This window comes from Salmo salar, chromosome 13 (assembly GCF_965601325.2).
Source record: "Salmo salar chromosome 13, fSalSal1, whole genome shotgun sequence".
In the NCBI taxonomy this organism is placed as follows: Eukaryota; Metazoa; Chordata; class Actinopteri; order Salmoniformes; family Salmonidae; genus Salmo; species Salmo salar.
In genome coordinates, this window is record NC_138303.1 from 45,141,052 (window position 1) to 45,163,267 (window position 22,216).

The 22,216-nt window shown below is 46.2% G+C and overlaps 1 protein-coding gene across 2 annotated transcripts in view; it reads right to left on the reverse strand.

Moving 5' to 3' along the window:
• LOC106567019 (vasopressin V2 receptor) overlaps positions 1–22,216 on the reverse strand; it is a 57,836-nt gene that overhangs the window by 22,153 nt on the left and 13,467 nt on the right. The gene's annotated exons all lie outside the window — the stretch shown is intronic.

Genomic DNA, 22,216 nt, shown 5'->3' on the forward strand with positions numbered 1-22,216 from the left:
ATTATGAAACAAACGTGATAATAACAATCGTCCACGATGAAATCACGGAGGGGACGGTTGATTTATCTTAATTCGTTCGTACGCTAGTCACACGCCATATCTCAGACAGCACTGGGACGATTTTGACTAAAGTTAGGTGAATGATGCATCTTGCCATAAAGATCCGGCGTTTACTAAATGAAACGGATTGGCCCAAGGCGGGAGCTATACTAATTAACTGACATTTGTTAGTCACACGCGATATCTCAATTGGTCCAAGGGGGGTGCTGCATTATTCGTGCGGAGACTGTTGTCTTGCTTACCTTCTAGAGTGCTTTTCCTTACAGAAATAATCTCAAAGTGCTTAAAAAAGAAAAACAAACGGCAAATGCAACAACATGATGGTCTTATCATTAGATTGAATGTTTTCAGATTGAGATTATAATGATTGTTCAAACTTAAAATAAATGCTTCAATGTCAACTCTGTGTCTAAATGCAGTGCTCTGAATAGTGAATAGGGTGCCATTTGAGGTGCTGTCAGTATGTATGTAGTTCAGTAAAGCTGTGCTTTTATGTAACAGTTCTACAACCTGTCTGTTGGTCTGTCTAACTAATTCTCCTTCTTTCTGACGTAAGTCCTGTTTTCAATTTGTTTTCTTTCTCATACTTTCCCTGGCTCGATTTGACAGCTTCTCCCTCTATCCCACTCTCCCTGTATCCCTCTCTTTCTCTATCCCTCTCTCCCACCACATTTTAGTCCTTCACCTTTGCTCTTATCTCTCTCTCATCCCTTGTTTATACCATTCTTTCTCTCCCCTCCAATCACACTCTCTTGATCCCATTAAAATCCAGTTTATTTTCTCCCTATTATAAATAAATAGCACAAAAGTAAATAATAACATAATTGATATGAATGAAACTGATAATCAGGGAAATGAAGTCGTGGGATAGGGAGAAGCTTTGACCAAATAAATAGACAGAGGGAGAGAGGAGGAGGAGGAGAGGGGGAGAATAGGGTGAGGGGGTGGTGGGAGAGCGAGAGAGTGGTGAGAGGAAGGAGAGAGCGAGCGAAGGGGAAGCTGAGGGAACTGAAGAATTGAAGAGAGATGAAAGATAAGACAGGAGGAGGAGGAGAGGGTGAACAAAAGGAGAAGAAGAAGAAAGGACAGGAAATGAGGTCATAATGATACTATAATTACTATGGTGACAGCAGGTATGACCTGACGTTATCAGGGGAACGTTAATTAGATGGAATATTTGTAATATACTTGTTACAGTATTTATTTGACCTTTATTTAAAGGTGCAAGTTGTACAATTCTTCATTCAAATAGCAGGCGACTAACTTAAGAACAAAGTCATATTTACCCTGATGGCATTCCAAGGTACAGTACTCACTTTGAGAGTTAGAGGTCAGATTGTTCTGGAAATATATATTTGGAAACTGAATTAATGTAGCTCTGCTCGAATTATATTTTAATTTAGTGTGACTAACAAGAAATTACAAGGTTTGCACTCAGTCGTACCACAGCCACTTAATGTGCAATTTGCTGCCAGTAATAACGTTCACACAGCCTGGTATGTGTGATAATACAGCATGACTTATTCTTCTAAAGTGTTAGCAACTGTGCTGCTCTCTGCCAGAAGAATGTATCTATAGAGAAGACCTGGGTTCCCAAGAAACAAAGAGATCTTCTGTTAAATCTGACAATTAATCTTGATGGTTGTACAGTCGTCTCAAATAAAACTGTGAAGGACCTCGTCGTTACTCTGGACCCTGATCTCTCTTTTGAAGAACATATCAAGACTGTTTCAAGGGCAGCTTTTTTCCATCTACGTAACATTGCAAAAATCAGAAACTTTCTGTCCACAAATGATGCAGAAAAATTAATCCATGCTTTTGTTACTTCTAGGTTGGACTACTGCAATGCTCTACTTTCCGGCTACCCAGATAAAGCACTAAATAAACTTCAGTTAGTGCTAAATACGGCTGCTAGAATCCTGACTAAAAACAAAAAATTTGATCATATTACTCCAGTGTTAGCCTCCCTACACTGGCTTCCTGTTAAGGCAAGGGCTGATTTCAAGGTTTTACTACTAACCTACAAAGCATTACATGGGCTTGCTCCTACCTATCTTTCCGATTTGGTCCTGCCGTGTATATCTACACGTACGCTACGGTCACAAGACGCAGGCCTCCTAATTGTCCCTAGAATTTCTAAGCAAACAGCTGGAGGCAGGGCTTTCTCCCATAGAGCTCAATTTTTATGGAATAGTCTGCCTACCCATGTGAGAGATGCAGACTCGGTCTCAACCTTTAAGTCTTTACTGAAGACTCATCTCTTCAGTGGGTCCTATGATTGAGTGTAGTCTGGCCCAGGAGTGTGAAGGTGAACGGAAAGGCTCTGGAGCAACGAACCGCCCTTGCTGTCTCTGCCTGGCCGGATCCCCTCTCTCCACTGGGATTCTCTGCCTCTAACCCTATTACAGGGGCTGAGTCACTGGCTTATTGATGTCCTTCCATGCCGACCCTAGGAGGGGTTCGTCACTTGAGTGGGTTGAGTCACTGACGTGGTCTTCCTGTCTGGGTTGGCGCCCCCCCTTGGGTTGTGCCGTGGCGGAGATCTTTGTGGGCTATACTCGGCCTTGTCTCAGGATGGTAAGTTGGTGGTTGAAGATATCCCTCTAGTGGTGTGGGGGCTGTGCTTTGGTAAAGTGGGTGGGGTTATATCCTTCCTGTTTGGCCCTGTATCGTCGGATGGGGCCACAGTGTCTCCTGACCCCTCCTGTCTCAGCCTCCAGTATTTATGCTGCACTAGGACCATGCCTCAGGACTACCTGACATGATGACTCCTTGCTGTCCCCAGTTCACCTGGCCGTGCTGCTGCTCCAGTTTCAACTGTTCTGCCTGCGGCTATGGAACCCTGACCTGTTCACCGGACGTGCTACCTGTCCCAGACCTGCTGTTTTCAACTCTCTAGAGACAGCAGGAGCGGTAGAGATACTCTCAATGATTGGCTATGAAAAGCCAACTGACATTTACTCTTGAGGTGCTGACTTGTTACACCCTCGACAACTGTGAATATTATTATTTGACCATGCTGGTCATTTATGAACATTTGAACATCTTGGCCATGTGCTGTTATAATCTCCACCCGGCACAGCCAGAAGAGGACTGGCCACCCCTCATAGCCTGGTTCCTCTCTAGGTTTCTTCCTAGGTTTTGGCCTTTCTAGGGAGTTTTTCCTAGCCACCGTGCTTCTACACCTGCATTGCTTGCTGTTTGGGGTTTTAGGCTGGGTTTCTGTACAGCACTTTGAGATATCAGCTGATGTAAGAAGGGCTATATAAATACATTTGATTTGATTTGAATTACTATTAGAAATATATTTAAAAAATCTTTCAAATATGTTTGCTCTGTAGTGGCTAGAGTGCCAGATGGTGGGGGTTACAGTTTTGGGACTATTCTATTGATCAATTAAATCAGACAAGTTCAAACAAGCACAGAGAAAGTATTTGAAATGATTTCAAGTAGTATTTGAACCCAGTTCCGCTGTACAGGCTTTACAACCCAACACAGCTGCATCGCTCTAACCCTGGCCCATTGTCTGGGTCACTCAGCAGGCAGGTAGGGAGTGATTGAGAGACAAGAAGCAGAGCAGAACCAGAGTTTTTCTCTCTCTCTCTCTGAAGTGTGTGTGTGTGTGTGTGTGTGTGTGTGTGTGTGTGTGTGTGTGTGTGTGTGTGTGTGTGTGTGTGTGTGTGTGTGTGTGTGTGTGTGTGTGCCGTGTGTGTGTGTGTGTGTGTGTGTGTGTGTGTGTGTGTGTGTGTGTGTGTGTGTGTCCACGGGGTTACCAACCAAACGTCAGGAATCCCAAACATTTCCAATGATGGCGATGAGTTCAATCATACTTTAAAAGAAAGCTGATCATTTGTGCCAGATTAATGCACTTGTTGAATGTCTGCTAGCTTACCTAACCATATCCTCGAGAGTGTAGTTTATCTTTACTGTTTTTCCTAACTTCAATTGTGGGATATTGTCACTTTACGTTCATTAGTACAATTTGTAACATTACACATATGTTTTGATTTTGTTCAACGCACCAGTTCTGAGCGACTGGTTTGAAGAGCCTTTGAAGGCAAATACAAATGCACTCGCACAGAAAACTTGTTCACTTGACTGACTATGTAACTACTGCTGACTGAAACATGCTCAGTAAAGTTCGCCAAACTTTATATCTTTGTCTGTCGTAACTACCACACAAAGTATATTGAGACACGGTCGCAGCAGTGGAACTTGGAACTCGGAACTGTTTTTAATTAGATAAATAGATAGGTACTTTATTCATCGCTGAGGGGAATTCTTTCAAAATGATGTGTTCAAGGTTGTAGTCAGAGGCCTCTTCTTTCTCTCTCTCTCTTCTGACTTCTTTCTATTTTTAATCAGGGAATCTCTTGGCCTGCCTTTGAACCCCATTAGTCCCCGTTGTATCTTTAATCTAAAACCTAAGAGGCTTCTTTATACTTATGTTGCCCACTGGGTCTACCCTTCCCTACCTCCTCACCCCTCCCTCTCTCCCCCTGTAATTATAAGTGGCCTTGTGAGCACCCAGAATATTGTATAAAATGTTGCAAGTTCGCTAGCACAAGCTTCATGCCCGACCAAAGTTAATAGTTCATACATTGTTTCAAGTTCGTTGCAGACAGGCCATGTGTAGCCAATGGGATTTATAAGATATTAATTTTATCAGGATATTTTCTACCTGCAGGCTGCAATGTTTTTGTTTGTCGGATTTATGTTGGCTATTTTTACATAGTTGGCAATAGAAGTTACTTTTTAGGTTTGTAACTTTCACATGTCCCGCCCCCACATTCTGATATGACATTTTTGTCCCCCCCCAGTTTTATCATTGGAATGTGATTTTAAAAAAGGCGGCAACAGTGTGCTTTAGGACCATGCAGAGCAATCCGAGTGGTCGGTAGGCTGTTTGGAGTGTTTATCCGACTGGATTTAGGACTGGATTTATGACCGGGTGGACACCACAGAGCAGGCTGACAGGCTGTGTGAAGGCAAAGGTTCTGGAAGACTGGCTGGACCATGGGAGAGTTGAACATAGTGTGTATGTGTTGCGCTCTTTCACTGAGTTGTAAAAGGAAGCAGAACAGAAACTGGCTACTCTTTAGTTGATTGGTAAACTAGTGTTTATTCGCAGTGCTGAGCTAGTATTGTAAATGACATGTAATGTTAGCTAATGTTTCATCACTTCTCGACTGAGGTGAATGAATAGGTTACGCTAGTGAGTAGCTAACACAGCCAGGTAAGCTCCAGCCTCTAGTTGTCTGTCAGACAGCGATATGAGGCGGCTATTATTACTATCTTACAGCAGTTGTTTGTATGGGAATGTTTGTAGCCTTTGTTTTGTCCCATTTCAGAAGTAAATTGGCAAGCTTTCGCCAGTTGATGTACCGTTAGAGAGAGAGCTGGCCAAAAGTTGGCTTACATTAGCTATTATTTTTCCCTTAATCAAACTAGACCTGAATCCAACGATGAAACAATCGGCCAAACGATTGAAGATTGATATTCTGACGTTTTTTTCAGTGCAATGTGAGTTTTATTAGTCAGTATGTCAATGTCACGTTATTGATCTGTCAGTTTCCCTAGCTAATTCCCTACTTTTCACACTGACACAGTAAAAAACAGCTCTAACATTACAGGCTTCATTGTCATGGTGCACAGTAGAAGTTTGTGCGGACCGATTTCTTGCCCGCTCCCGCTGACGCAAACACAAGAACTGGTCCCAAACCCTGTTATTTCAGTCGAATGTGATGCAGCTCACTTGCCAGCCATGGTCCCTGCAATTTTGCGCCCTATAGGCAATATCAAATGGGCAGAAATAATTTAAGAAATAGGTTAAATTACCAGAGATTCTCACATGGCCCTTACATTGTATTACTGGGCTGTATCAGCCAATATGCTAGATGTAGTTAGAAGAGAGCAGAGTTGGAGAGACTTGCACTTTCTCTTGAGCTATTTTTATGGGCTACCTTTTAGGAGAGGGAAGATTTTTAGACAGAGAAATATGGGTGATCAATATCTTGGCCTATTTCTAGGCACTATAGCCTAATCATAGGCCTATTTAGGAAGTACATTTCCTTGGAAAGATAACTGCCCCGTGCTTCACGCCCAACTAGGAGAGGTAGGCTACTGAAATTGAAGCGGTGAATTCTGAGTGTGTGAATAATGCAAAAAAGATGTGCTTTTAATACAATAGTTAGGCTGACGCATACAAAGCAGAAAAAGGACAGTTTCCAAAGAATCTGTGGGACAGCAAAGATATTTTAATCCTGAAGTCGTCTGTCTGACCGCCCGCTCCTGCCTGCAGTGTGAAAAAATGACGACTGCGCCGCAATGATCTCTGTCAGGACCTACAGGTCCCGCAGGCATCCCACGGGAATGGTGCCCTATAGTGTAGTTAGTACACAACACTATACTCATCATGTTTTAGCAGGATCAGATGGTGACAGGGGTCCAGCAGGGTCAGACAGCCAGGGAAGACCAGTCTATGGAGCTCAAGTTAATTTTGCGGTATATTCAGTGAATGATACAAAGTTCCATCTTGAATTGATGGCTAGACCTACAGTAGCTATAGGACAGCAGCTTTAAGCATAAAGCTACAGTCTGGGATCTGGGAATAATGGTCATTTCAATTATTGAACCATTGATTCTATTCTTGGATGATATAATGTATAAATGTACACCAAGATAATTCTTTGTCATACCTCATTTTAGGAGGATCAGATAGATGGTGACAGGGATCTCAGCAGGGTCAGGCAGCCAGGGAAGACCAGTCTGTGACAGAGGTGAGTGTCACGTCCTGACCAGTCAAAAGGGGTTATTTATTGTAGTTTGGTCAGGGCGTGGCAGGGGGTGTTTGTTTTGTGTGTTTCGGGGTTTTTGGTTTATGTTCTAGGTTATCTATTTCTATGTGTTTATCTAGCTTTTCTATTTCTATGTTAGTTTTGTCGATGACCTCCAATTAGAGGCAGCTGGTTGTTGTTGTCTCTAATTGGAGGCCATATTTAGTTGTGTTTGTTTTCACTTGTGTTTGTGGGTGGTTGTTACCGGTATAGTCTGTGCACCTTACTGGACTGTTTTCGTCGTTTGTTTTGTTTAAGTGTTTTTCTTTAATAAATTAAAGAAGATGATCAATATACGCGCTGCATTTTGGTCCACTCCTTACAAAGGCCGGAGACAGAACCACCCACCAAAAGAGGACCAAGCAGCGGAAGAAGGAGCAGCAGGATAAATATTTGGAGTCGTGGACATGGGAGGAAATATTAGATGGAAAGGGACCTTGGAGGCAGGCTGGGGAGTACCGGCGACCGAAGGAGGAATTGGAGGCAGCAAAGTAAGAATGACGGAGGTATGAGGCATTATATCCGCCATTTCAGGAGGTGAGGAGGCAGCCCCCAAATTGTTTTTTTGGGGGGTGGGGGGGGCACACGGGGAGTTGGGGTAAGTCAGGCAATAGACCTGAGCCAACTCCTCGTGCTTATTATGGGGAGCGTTTGGTGTGGAGAGCACCGTGCTATGCAGAAGTGCGCACGGTCTCGCCCATCCGCACGCACAGTCCGGTGCGGTCGATACCAGCCCCCAGCAAGTGCCGTGCTAGAGTGGGCATCCAGCCAGGAAGGAGTATGCTTGCTCAGCATATCTGGCCACCAGTGTGTCTCCTAGGCCCAGGCTACCCTGCGCCTGCTCTACGCACGGCAGCCATCATTCCTCAGCACAGCCCAGTTCGCCCTGTGCCAGCACTCCGCCCGTGCAGGGCTACAGTGACAACTCAGCCAGGACGGGTTGCGCAGGCTGTGCGCTCCAGACCTCCAGTGCGTCTTCTAGACCCAGTGTATCCTGTTCCTGCTCCTCGCACTAGCCCTGTGGTGCGTGTTACTGTTCTGGCATCCCCAAAGCCAGCCCCACGCATCAGGCCTCTAGTGCGCTTGCCCAGTCCAGTACGTCCTGTTCCTGCTCCTCACACTAGCCCTGTGGTGCGGGTTACTAGTCTGGCGCCTCCTAAGCCAGCCCCACGCATCAGGCCTTCAGTGCGCAGTCCCAGTCCAGAGCTTCCGGCGACAGTTCCCCGTCCAGAGCTTCCGGCAACAATTCCCCGTCCAGAGCTTCCGGCGACAGTTCCCCGTCCAGAGCTTCCGGCGACAGTTCCCCGTCCAGAGCTTCCGGCGACAGTTCCCCGTCCAGTGCTTCCGGCGATGTCCTACAGTCCAGAACCGACAGAGACAGCCTACAGTCCGGAACCGACAGAGACGGCGCACAGTCCGGAGCCTGCAGAGACGGCGCACAGTCCGGAGCCTGCAGAGACGGCGCACAGTCCGGAGCCTGCAGAGACGGCGCACAGTCCGGAGCCTGCAGAGACGGCGCACAGTCCGGAGCCTGCAGAGACGGCGCACAGTCCGGAGCCTGCAGAGACGGCCCACAGTCCGGAGCCTGCAGAGACGGCCCACAGTCCGGAGCCTGCAGAGACGGCCCACAGTCCGGAGCCTGCAGAGACGGCCCACAGTCCGGAGCCTGCAGAGACGGCCCACAGTCCGGAGCCTGCAGAGACGGCCCACAGTCCGGAGCCTGCAGAGACGGCCCACAGTCCGGAGCCTGCAGAGACGGCCCACAGTCCGGAGCCTGCAGAGACGGCCCACAGTCCGGAGCCTGCAGAGACGGCCCACAGTCCGGAGCCTGCAGAGACGGCCCACAGTCCGGAGCCTGCAGAGACGGCCCACAGTCCGGAGCCTGCAGAGACGGCCCACAGTCCGGAGCCTGCAGAGACGGCCCACAGTCCGGAGCCTGCAGAGACGGCCCACAGCCCGAGGTCTCCAGCGACGCTCCTCAGCCCGAGGTCTCCAGCGACGCTCCTCAGCCCGAGGTCTCCAGCGACGCTCCTCAGCCCGAGGTCTCCAGCGACGCTCCTCAGCCCGAGGTCTCCAGCGACGCTCCTCAGCCCGAGGTCTCCAGCGACGCTCCTCAGCCCGAGGTCTCCAGCGACGCTCCTCAGCCCGAGGTCTCCAGCGACGCTCCTCAGCCCGAGGTCTCCAGCGACGCTCCTCAGCCCGAGGTCTCCAGCGACGCTCCTCAGCCCGAGGTCTCCAGCGACGCACCTCAGCCCAGAGCCTTCAACAGTGGCCTACAGCCCTGAGCCTTCAGCGGGGGTGGGCAGGTTAGAATGGGGACTAAGGCCGGAGCCAGAGCCACCTCCGTAGTTGGAGGATTGGGGGGGTGTAGCACGGGAGCCGTCGTTGATGGTGGCCACCCTCCCTTCCCTCCCTTTAAGTTTGGGGTTATTTTTTTGTGGGTTTTTTGTTTTGAGGTGCATTCGGGGTCTGCACCTTTGGGGGGGGGGGGGGGGTACTGTCACGTCCTGACCAGTAAAAGGGGTTATTTGTTATTGTAGTTTGGTCAGGGCGTGGCAGGGGGGTGTTTGTTTTGTGTGTTTCGGGGGTTTTGGTTTATGTTCTAGGTTATCTATTTCTATGTTTTTATCTAGCTTTTCTATTTCTATGTTAGTTTTGTCAATGACCTCCAATTAGAGGCAGCTGGTTGCTGTTGTCTCTAATTGGAGGCCATATTTAGTTGTGTTTGTTTTCACTTGTGTTTGTGGGTGGTTGTTTCCGGTATAGTCTGTGCACCTTACTGGACTGTTTTCATCATTTGTTTTGTTTAACCTGTCTGGGCTAGGGGGCAGTATTTTCATGGCCGGATAAAAAACGTACCCGATTTAAACTGGTTACTACTCTTGCCCAGAAACGAGAATATGCATATTATTAGTAAAAAAAAAAGAAAGCTGATCATTTGTGCCAGATTAATGCACTTGTTGAATGTCTGCTAGCTTACCTAACCATATCCTCGAGAGTATAGTTTATCTTTACTGTATTTAGATTTGGATAGAAAACACTCTAAAGTTTCTAAAACTGTTTGAAAGGTGTCTGTGAGTATAACAGAACTCGTATGGCAGGCAAAAACCTGAGAAGATTCCAAGTAGGAAGTGGCCTGTCTGCGATTTTGTAGTTCTCCTTTTGCTTGTCTATCGAAACTACAGTATCCGTGGGGTTATGTTGCACTTTCTAAGGCTTCCATTGGCTCTCTAAAACCGCCAGAAAGTGGATTGGGGCGTCTCCTGTCTCTGGGCAAAGTATAGTAACTCAGTTTGTCAGTGGTCTGCCTGAGGACAAAGGGAATGGAAATGCGCGTTCACGAGACCTTGCCATTTTTTTATTTTCCTCTTTGAATGAATACAGTATTGTCCGGTTGGAATATTATCGCTATTTTACTAGAAAAATACCATAAAAATTGATTTTAAACAGCATTTGACATGCTTCTAAGTACGGTAATGGAACATTTTGAATTTTTTGTCTCGAAATGCGCTCGCGCGTTACCCTTTGGATAGTGACCTGAACGCACGAGCAAAACGGGGGTATTTGCACATAACTATGGATTATTTGGAACAAAATCAACATTTGTTGTGGAAGTGGCAGTCCCGGGGAGTGCATTCTGATGAAGAACAGCAAAGGTAATCCAATTTTTCTAATAGTAATTCTGAGTTTAGGTTGCCCCGAACTTGGCGGGTGTCAAATTAGCTAGTCGTGATGGCTGAGCTATGTACTCAGAATATTGCAAAATGTGCTTTCGCCGAAAGCTATTTTAAAATCTGACATAGCGATTGCATAAAGGAGTTCTGTATCTATAATTCTTAAAATAATTGTTATGTATTTTGTCAACGTTTATCATGAGTAATTTAGTAAATTCACCGGACGTTTTCGGTGGGAATACAATTTCTGAACATCACACGCCAATGTAAAAAGCTGTTTTTTGATATAAATATGAACTTGATTGAACAAAACATGCAAGTATTGTATAACATAATGTCCTAGGAGTGTCATCTGATGAAGATCATCAAAGGTTAGTGCTGCATTTAGCTGTGTTTTGGGTTTTTGTGACATATATGCTTGCTTGAAAAATGGCTGTGTGGTTATTTGTGTCTATGTACTCTCCTAACATAATCTAACGTTTTGCTTTCGCTGTAAAGCCTTTTTGAAATCGAACAATGTGGTTAGATTAACGAGAGTCTTATCTTTCAAATGGTGTAAAATAGTCGTATGTTTGAAATATTGAAATTATTGCATTTCTGAGGTATTTGTATTTCGCGCCACGCGATTCCACTGGCTGTTGAATAGAGTGGGACGCTAACGTCCCACCTAGCCCATAGAGGTTAAGTGTTTTTCTTTAATAAATTAAAGAAGATGATCAATATACCCGCTGCATTTCGGTCCACTCCTTACGACGCCCGTGACAGTGAGGTGATTTTTTTGCAGATACAACACTTTATTCACTCTGTCCAGCAAACGTTGGACAAGCCAGATGCTATTTTAAGGCAGTCTGACAAACCTCCAAAGTTGATTTCCAAGCTGTATCAAGGGTTGATAGAGGATTTTACCGATTACATACATGTCAAACAAAAATGTCAGGAAGACCTGGGAGACTCTATTGATGATGATGAATGGATACAGATATGTTAGAATTCCCAGTCATGTTCATATCATCTCAGACATAAATGACTGCAGTTTAAGACCATCCATAGAACGTTCCAAATGTCAGTGTAACGGAATATCATGCACTCAGAAATGTAATTCCTCTGCTGGAGGTGTACAGTACAACACAAAAGGGGACATATTTGCAAATGTTGAGGTCTTGTGAAGGCTGGCTGAATTCTGGCAAAGAGTCAAAGTCAATCGATCAATAATATAATAATACTCTTAGCAAAAACATTTTTTTTTCATATATATTATGTAGAATCTATGAGAATAGAAAGGTTCAGAAATATATGGCACATAGAAATTAATACTGGATGGTATTCAGAGATAGACGGGAGGGGTTGAGTGGAGCTGAAGGATGGGACTAAAAAACAAACAAAGATAACTATTGTAAAATATACTGTAAAATTGAAATAGTGTGTATAAACTGGATGTAGAAGCCTGAGTGTTGTTGTCCGTTAGTTTACTCCAATTAGGGGAGGGATGGTAGGGTTAGGGGAAAATAATAAAGGAAAATATATCAAATATATATATATATATATATATATATATTTACCCAAAAATAAATAGGGGATTGGAAATGATGCAGGCAATTTTATTGATGGAAGCAACAATTTATCTGCAATATTAAAGCTGATCTACCCCTACCAATTTTTTTTTTAATCTACTTCTAAAACCAAAGTTGCGCACCTGCATTTGTATCATTTTCATTTAGATTTGAATGTCATTTTGATTAACCACATGACAATGATTTTGAGATATGATGATGTTATTATAAATTAAATTAAGCTGTTTCACGACAAATGTGCATATGAATACCATAACTGCCATGCAGATCTGCAGAAATGGTAAGATAAATTGGCATTCCACATGAGAAAAGGTTGCCGACTCCTCGTGTAGACTATTACCGGCAACTTCAGGAGAGTAATGGCAGAATCTGCGAAAGCCAGCAGGAGCGGGAGGAGGAGAGTAGTTGGGTCAGATGAAGTTTTTTTTCTTCTGGTTATCTAGACCTCTGGTGCCTTCTTTGAGGCATTTGTCTAATTTCATCAAACCGTAAGCTCAATGCATATAGTTGATTTTATTAAAACACATAGGGTGTGTCTATATATGGAAAAATACTCATAAAAACATTTCAACCAATCGATTAGTCGAAAGAAAAGAAGACGTTTAATTTTTTTGGGTCGGGGACAGCCCTAATATAGTTACACATTTGGCAGGAGGTTAGGAAGTGTAGCTCAGTTTCCACCTCATTTTGTGGACAGTGGGCACATATCCTGTTTTGTCATGAGAGCTAGGTTTGCCTATGGCGACCTCTCTCAATTGCAAGGCTATGCTCAGTGAGTCTATACATAGTCAAGGATTTTCTTAATTTTAGGTCAGTCAAAGTGGTCAAATATTCTGCCCTGTGTACTTTCTGTTTACGGCCAGATTCTGTTGAGATAATTCCACTAGAGGGAATTGTAGCCATTTTTATGGGCTCTGGACCAATTGTGATATTTTGTGTTTTTTGCGCTGATCTTAACTTTTTTTTGTACATCATGTTTCCGCCATCATTTCCTATGACCGCAAAGAGATTCTATACATCAGAACAGTAATCACTAAACTCAATTTGGATGAGGATTTCTACTTCAATGAGTGGTGTGGCAGGTAACCTAGTTGTTAGAGCGTTGGACCAGTAACCGAAAGGTTGCTAGATCCAATCTCCGAGCTGACAACGTAAAAATCTGTTGTTCTGCTCCTGAACAAGGCAGTTAACCCACTGTCATTGTAAATAAGAATTTGATCTTAACTGACTTGCCTAGTTAAATAAAGGTTACATTTAAAAAACTAACTGTAATATACTATGTTTCTCTGAGTCGTGGCTGAACAAGAACATAGCACATTTGGGGGGGGGGGGGGGGGGTGCGGTCTATAATATTAAGGAAGTCTCGAGGTTCTTCTCACCTGAATTAGAATACCTCATATCTATATTTCATCTATACTCACCCAGAGGTGGCACTTCAAGTGGCCAGTGAATTTAATGCAGGAAAACTGAAATCCGTTTTATCTAATTTCTACCAGCATGTCACCTGTGCATCTACAGCCGAAAAAACTCGATATCACCTTTACTCCACACACAGAGGAGCTTACAAAGCTCTCCCTCGCACTCCATATGGCAAATCTGACCATAACTCTATCCTGATTTCTGCTTACAAGCAAACACTCAAACAGGAAGTACCAGTGACGAGCTCAGTATGGAAGTGGTCCGATGAAGCGGATACTAAGTGACAGTATTGTTTCACTAGCACAGACTGGAATATGTTCCGGGATTCATCTGAAGGCATTGAGGAGTTTACCACATCAGTCACCGGCTTCATTAATAAGTGCATCAACGACGTCGTCCCCACAATGACTGTACGCACATATCCCAACCAGAAGCCATGAATTACAGGCAACATCCACACTGAGCTAAAGGCTAGAGCTGCTGCTTTCAAGCAGCGGGACACTAATCTGAACGCTTATAAGAAATCGCGCTATGCCCTCAGACGAATCATCAAACAGGCAAAGCGTCAATACAGGACTAAGATTGAATCCTACTACTCCGGCTCTGACACTTGTCGGATTTGGCAGGGCTTGCAAACTATCACAGATTACAAAGAAAAACCCAGCCACGAGATGTCCGCTGACACGAGCCTACCGGACAAGCTAAATGCCTTCTATGCTCACTTTGAGGCTAGCAACACTGAATCATGCATGAGAGCACCAACTGTTCCGGACGAGTGTGTAATCACACTCTCCATAGCTGATGTAAGACCTTTAAACAGGTTAACATTCACAAGGCCAAATGGATTACCAGGATGCACATTCAGAGCATGCGCTTACCAGCTGGCAAGTGTCTTCACTGACATTTTCAACCTATCCTTGACCCAGTCTGTAATACCTACATGTTTCAAGCAGACTAACCTAGTCCCTGTGCACAAGAACGCCAAGGTAACCTGTCTAAATGTCTATCGTCCCGTAGCACTCACATCTGTAGCACAGGAGGTCGGTGGCACCTTAATTGGGGAGGACAGGCTCGTGGTAATGACTGGAGCGGAATTAGTGGAATGGTACCAAATACATCAAACACATGGTTTCCATTCACTCTGTTCCTGCCATTATAATGAGCCGTCCTGTAGCCATAAAATGCTTTGAAAGGCTGGTAATGGCCTACATCAACACCATCACCCAGACACCCTGGACCCACTCCAATTCGCATACCGCCCAACAGATCCACAGATGACGCAATCTCTACTGCACTCAACACTGCCCTTTCCCACCTGGACAAAATGAGCACATACTTGAGAATGCTGTTCATTAACTACAGCTCAGCGTTCAACACCATAGTGCCCTCCAAGCTCATCACTAAGCTAAGGACCCTGGGACTAAACACCTCCCTCTGCAACTGGATCCTGGTCTTCCTGACAGGCCGCCACCAGGTGGTGAAGGTAGGCAACAACACATCCGCCACACTGACCTTCAACACAGGGGCCTTTCAGGGGTGCATGCGCAGTCCCCTCCTGTACTCCATGTTTACCCACAACTGCGTGGCCCGCATGAATCCAACACCTTCATTACTTTTGCCGACTACACAACGGTGGTAGGCCTCATCACCAATGACGATGAGTCAGCCTATAGGGAGGAGGTCAGAGACCTGGCAATGTGCTGCCAGGACAAAAACCTCTCCCTCAACATCAGCAAGACAAAGGAGCTGATCGTGGACTACAGGAAATGGAGGGCCGAGCACGCCCCCATTCACATCGACAGGGCTCTCATGGAGTGGGTCAAGAGCTTTAAGTTCCTCTGTGTCCACATTACTAAGGACCTATCATGGTCCAAACACACGTGAAGAAGGCGTGAAAATAACTCTTCCCCCTCAGGAGGCTGAAAAGTTCTACAGCTTCACTATTAAGAGCATCTTGGCTGGCCGCATCACCGCCTGGCATGGCAACTGCTTTCCATCTGACCATAAGGCGCTACAGAGGGTAGTGTGTACGGCCCAGTACATCATTGTGGACCACTATACCAGGCGGTGTCAGAGGAAGTCCCTAAGAATTGTCAAAGAATCCAGCCACCCAACCCTTAGACTGTTCTCTCTGCTACCGCACAGCAAGCGGTACCGAAGTGTCAAGTCTGGGACCAAAAGGCTCTTGAACAGTTTCTACCCCCAAGCCATGACTGCTGACCAGTTAATCAATCGCTACCCTTTTTAGTTGCATTGACCCCATTTTTATTTGCACTGACTCTCTTGCACCGGCTCTATGCACACTCACTGGACTCTACCAACACACTCACACATATTACACTGACACACATGCATATTTATGCCACGCACACACACACACGCAGGCACACTTTCACACACGCTGCTGGTACTCTGTTTATTATCTATCCTGATTGTCTTGTCATTTTTACCCCTACCTGCATGCACATTACCTCAATTACTTCAACTACCTCGTACCCCTGCACATTGACTCGGTACTGATACTCCTTGTATACTGTTATACACTGAGTGGACACAACATTAATGCAGGAAAACATCCTAATCAGTCAGGTTTCAAGACTGGGCATTCAACTGAGACTGCTCTTCTCTGTGTCACGGAGGCTCTCCGCACTGCTAAAGCTAACTCTCTCTCCTCTGCTCTCATCCTTCTAGACCTATCTGCTGCCTTTGATACTGTGAACCATCAGATCCTCCTCTCCACCCTCTCCGAGTTGGGCATTTCCGGCGCGGCCCACGCTTGGATTGCGTCCTACCTGACAGGTCGCTCCTACCAGGTGGCGTGGCGAGAATCTGTCTCCGCACCATGCACTCTCACCACTGGTGTCCCCCAGGGCTCTGTTCTAGGCCCTCTCCTATTCTCGCTATACACCAAGTCACTTGGCTCTGTCATATCCTCACATGGTCTCTCCTATCATTGCTATGCAGACGACACACAATTAATCTTCTCCTTTCCCCCTTCTGATAACCAGGCGGCGAATCGCATCTCTGCATGTCTGTCAGACATATCAGTGTGGATGACGGATCACCACCTCAAGCTGAACCTCGGCAAGAAGGACTGCCCGTTCCATGATCTCGCCATCACGGTTGACAACTCCCTTGTGTCCTCCTCCCAGAGTGCTAAGAACCTTGGCGTGATCCTGGACAACACCCTGTCGTTCTCCACTAACATCAAGGCGGTGACCCGATCCTGTAGGTTCATGCTCTACAACATTCGCAGAGTACGACCCTGCCTCACACAGGAAGCGGCGCAGGTCCTAATCCAGGCACTTGTCATCTCCCGTCTGGATTACTGCAACTCGCTGTTGGCTGGGCTCCCTGCCTGTGCCATTAAACCCCTACAACTCATCCAAAACGCCGCAGCCTGTCTGGTGTTCAACCTTCCCAAGTTCTCTCACGTCACCCCGCTCCTCCGCTCTCTCCACTGGCTTCCAGTTGAAGCTCGCATCCGCTACAAGACCATGGTGATTGCCTACGGAGCTGTGAAGGGAACGGCACCTCCATACCTTCAGGCTCTGATCAGGCCCTACACCCAAACAAGGGCACTGCGTTCATCCACCTCTGGCCTGCTGGCCCCCCTACCTCTGAGGAAGCACAGTTCCCGCTCAGCCCAGTCAAAACTGTTCGCTGCTCTGGCACCCCAATGGTGGAACAAGCTCCCTCACGACGCCAGGACAGCGGAGTCAATCACCACCTTCCGGAGACACCTGAAACCCCACCTCTTTAAGGAATACCTAGGATAGGATAAAGTAATCCTTCTAACCCCCCCCCCCCCTTAAAAGATTTAGATGCACTATTGTAAAGTGGTTGTTCCACTGGATATCATAAGGTGAATGCACCAATTTGTAAGTCGCTCTGGATAAGAGCTTCTGCTAAATGACTTAAATGTAAAATGTAAACATTAGGAACTGGTCTTTCCATTACATAGACTAACCAGGTGAATCCAGGTGAAAATATGATCCCTTATTGATGTCACTTGTTAAATCCACTTTAATCCATGTAGATGAAGGGAAGGAGAACTGTTAAAGAAGGATTTTTAAGCCTTGAGACAATTGAGACATGGTTTGTGTGCCATTTAAAGTGTGAATGGGCAAGACAAAAGATTCAATTGCCTTTGAGCGGGGAATGGTAGTAGGTGCCAGGCAGACCGGTTTGAGTGTGTCAAGAACTGCAATGCTGCTGGGTTTTTCATACTTAACCATTTCCTGTGTGTATAAAGAATGGTCCACCACCCAAAGGATATCCAGCCAACTTAAAACTACTGTGGGAAGCATTGGAGTCAACATGCATCCCTGTGGAATGCTTTCGACACCTTGTGGAATCCATTCCCTGACGAATTGAGGCTGTTCTGAGTGCAAGAAGGGGTACAAAGCAGTATTGGGAAGGTGTTCCTAATGTTTTGTACACTCAGTGTAGTCTCTTTATTGTACCTTTTTCCTTTTTTTCTTATTTTTTTTTACTCTGCATTGTTGGGAAAGGGCTTGTAAGTAAGCATTTCATGGTAAAGTCTACACCTGTTGTATTCGGCGCATTTGACAAATAAAATGTTATTTAATTTTGCTTTGATAGCATTCCAATTTGTTCTGTGTTTTGGTTGATTCTTTTCAGTGTGTCAAATAGTTATAATTTAGCTTTCTCAATATTTGGTTGGGTTTAATTGTGTTGCTGTCCTAGGGCTCTGTGGGGTCTGTTTGTGTTTGTGAACAGAGCCCCAGAGTCAGCTGGCTGTGGGGACTCTTCTCAAGGTTAATCTCTCTGGAGGTGAAGGCTTTGTGGTGGAATGTGTGGGCATCGCATGTGGTGGAATGTGTGGGTTTTGCGTTGTACACAAAGTATATTTTTGCAGAATTCTGCATGCAGTCTCAATTAGCTGTTTGTCCCTTGTCCCATTTTGTGAATTCTTGGTTGGCGAGTGGACCTCAGACCTCACAACCATAGAAGGCAATGGGTTCTATAAATGTTTGAAGTATTTTTAGCTAGATTCTCGTGTCAAGTTTTATGTTCCCTTAATGGCATAGAAGGCCCTTAGATCATTCACAGCCTTGTGGTAGTTACCTGTGGTGTTGATGTTTAGGCCGTGGTAGGTATAATTCTTTGTGTCCTCTAGGGCAATGAAGTCTAGATAGAATTTCTATTTGTTGTCCTGGCAACCATACCTTTTTTGGAACACCATTATTTGATATTTACTGTCAGGGCCCAGGTCTGACAGAATCTGTGTAGAAGATCTAGGTGCTGCTGTAGGCCATCCTTGGTTGGGGACAGAAGCAAACAGTAGACATTTGATTTCCGAGTTCTCTCTCTCTCTCTCTCTCTCTCTCTCTCTCTCTCTCTCTCTCTCTCTCTCTCTCTCTCTCTCTCGCAATCAGTGCTCACTGTGACCAATAAAACTGATTGAATTAGAGGTGTGAATGTTTAAATGTTTAAATTAAATTGGGATCATAAACATTTAGAAAGAAATCCCTAACTGAAAAACAGAGATTCTTGTGTTGTTCTTTTCTCCGCAAAATTCAAATCAATAACAAAACTACCACTAACTGTTATCACAAAACTACCACTAACTGTTACAGTGATGCTTGTACGAACTCGAACCCAGTCGCAGAGAAACACAGCAAGCAGAGGTAAAGGTAAATTCAGCTCTTTACTTAGTCTTGACAAAAACAAGGCAACAGCACAAGAGTGTACTAAGCAAAACACAAGACCAAAGCACAGATACAAGCAACTGAGGAACCTAAATAGCAAGGCAACCAGGTGAACAGAGAAGGTCATCAAAACCAGGTGAAACCAATAAGTAATAATTAGGGTAACCTGGAAACTAGAACACAAGGCAAGGGCACCCTCCAGCGGTAATCCAAGGGAACAACAATCAAATAAACATAACCTGTGACAGGACCCCCCCCCCCCCCCCAACGGCTTCTGACGTTCTACTAGGGGTAGCAGAGTGGCGACGAACTCCCGATTGAGTCCTGGATCCAGAATGTCCCAAGCAGGAACCAAGGATCGCTCCTCAGGACCGTAACCCTCCCAGTCCATGAGATACTGAGTCCCATGCCGGAACTGGCGACTAGAGAGGATGCGTCGCACAGTGTAGGCTGGCTGTCCCTCTATCATGCGAGGCGGAGGTGGAGGCCGAGTGGCCGGAACCAGAGGACTGAACACCACAGGCTTGAGTCTGGAGATGTGGAAGTTGGGATGAATCCTCATGGACCGGGGAAGACGAAGGCGATAGGCCACTGGATTGATGCGCCGTAGAACTTTGAATGGCCCAACATACCGGGGTGCCAACTTAGATTCCTCGCATAGGGGCAGATCCCTAGTAGACAACCAGACCATCTGGCCTGGACGCAGGAGAGGGTGAGAACGGCGATGACGGTTGGCTGGTCATTGAGCTCGAGCAGAGGACCTCAGGATCGCTGACCGAGCCCTCTTCCAGGTCCGGCGGCAATGAGAGATGAGACGTTCAGCGGATGGAACCGCCACTTCAATCTCCTGATCTGGAAACAGAGGAGGCTGGTACCCGTACAACACCTGGAATGGTGACAGGCCGGTGGAGGAACACTGGACAGTGTTGTGTGCATACTCCACCCAGGGAAGATGCTGTCTCCAAGTGGCGGGGTTGGCAGACACACAGCACTGTAAGGCGGTCTCCAGATCCTTGTTCACCCACTCTGTTTGGCTGTTGGACTGAGGGTGATAGCCCGAAGACAAACTGGCTGATGTCCCCAGAAGGGTACAGAACGCCCTCCAGAATCTGGAGGCAAACTGGGGCCCCCAGTCGGAAACGATGTCCAGAGGAAGTCCGTGAAGGCGGAAAACATGCTGAATGACTAGCTGAGCAGTCTCACGGGCAGATGGAAGCTTAGGCAGCGGAATGAAATGTGCCGTCTTGGAAAAGCGGTCCACAATGACCAGGATGACAGTGTGGCCCTCTGAGGATGGAAGACCCATGATGAAATCCATAGAGAGATGAGACCAGGGTCGAGAAGGTGTTGGCAGCGGATGAAGAAGCCCCAGAGGCTGCTGACGAGGAGTCTTGTTCCCGGGCGCATGTCGAACAGGCAGCCACGAAAGTCTGTGTCCACCTCTGCCAAGGGCCACCAAAACCTCCTCCTCAAAAACTCTAGCGTTTGCTGCCCTCCCGGATGAGGGGTGAGATGCGACGAGTGAGCCCACTGTACCTTGACCGTGCCCCAGGAGGAACAAAAAGTATGTTAGAAGGACAGCCGTCAGGAACTGCCTCCCTACCTTGAGCCTCCTTCACTACAGTCTCTATACCCCAGGACACCGGCACGAGGATGAGCAACTTGGGGATGATGGATCCAAGTGGCCGATCCTCACTGGAGCTGGGGAACTGGCGAGACAGGGCATCCGGCTTCACGTTCTTAGACCCCGGGTGGTAAGATAACATGAATCTGAACCGAGTGAAGAAAAGAGCCCAGCATGCCTGTCGGAGATTGAGGCGTTTATCCTCCTGGATGTAGGCCAGGTTCTTGTGGTCCGTCTAAACCGTAAAAGGATGTTCCGAACCCTCCAACCAGTGACGCCACTCCTCCAAAGCCAGTTTGACTGCAAGCAGCTCCCGATTGCCAACATCATAGTTCCTCTTCGCTGGAGTGAGACGTCTGGAGAAAAAGGCACAGGCGTGAAGCTTTTGGTCTTTAGCTGAGTGCTGAGACAGAACCGCACCCACGCCAACATCAGAGGCATCCACCTCTACCACGAAGGCAAGAGAAGGATCCTCATGAACTAGAATGGGTGCAGAAAAAATAACATTTCTGGTCCTGGAACGCCCTCTCAGCAGCAGAGGTCCCGCTTACATGCCCAGCCTTACATGCCCTTGGTGAGCGCTGTCAATGGCGCAGCCACAGAACTAAAGTCTCTCACAAATCTCCGGTAGAAGTTAGCAAAACCCCAAAAATGCTGGACTTGCTTGACAGTGCTGGGCCACGGCCAGTTGACCACCGCTTCTACCTTTTGGGAGTCCATCCGTACACAGCCTTGAGACACAATGTACCCCAGGAAGGAGATCTGAGGAACGTGAAACTCACACTTTTCACATACAAGTGGTGAGAGAGGAGTGTTTGAAGGACCTGGCAAACATGTTGGACTTGTTCAAGCATGGACCTGGAGAAGATGAGGATGTCATCCAGGTATACAAACACGAACTGGTGAAGGAAGTCGCGCAGCACGTCATTAACCAGGGCCTGGAAAATGGCTGGAGCATTAGTAAGTCCAATTTTTTTTTTATAAACAAGTACCTAACTGTTGCTAGCAGCAGCGTAGGCCCCCAACAACAGACATTAGATAGGAATCTTCACGCGAAAGAAGTGCCAATTACAGAAATGATTGCAGTTGATATACAGCCATTGTCACTGGTAAAGGATGTCGGCTTCAATGCCCTGATGGCATATCTAGAACCAGACTTCAAGATGCCATGTTGAAAAACTGTGATGGTCTGGTTTGTACAATGATTGCTCTGCAAATACAAAGCGCAAGCTCTCAATCACCCATTGGGGCGTTAACAACATATTGTGGGATGTCTATGAACACACATCACTGCAACAAGTCATCACACTGATGAGAAGTGGGACATGAAGTCCCATGTACTGACAATTGAGAACAT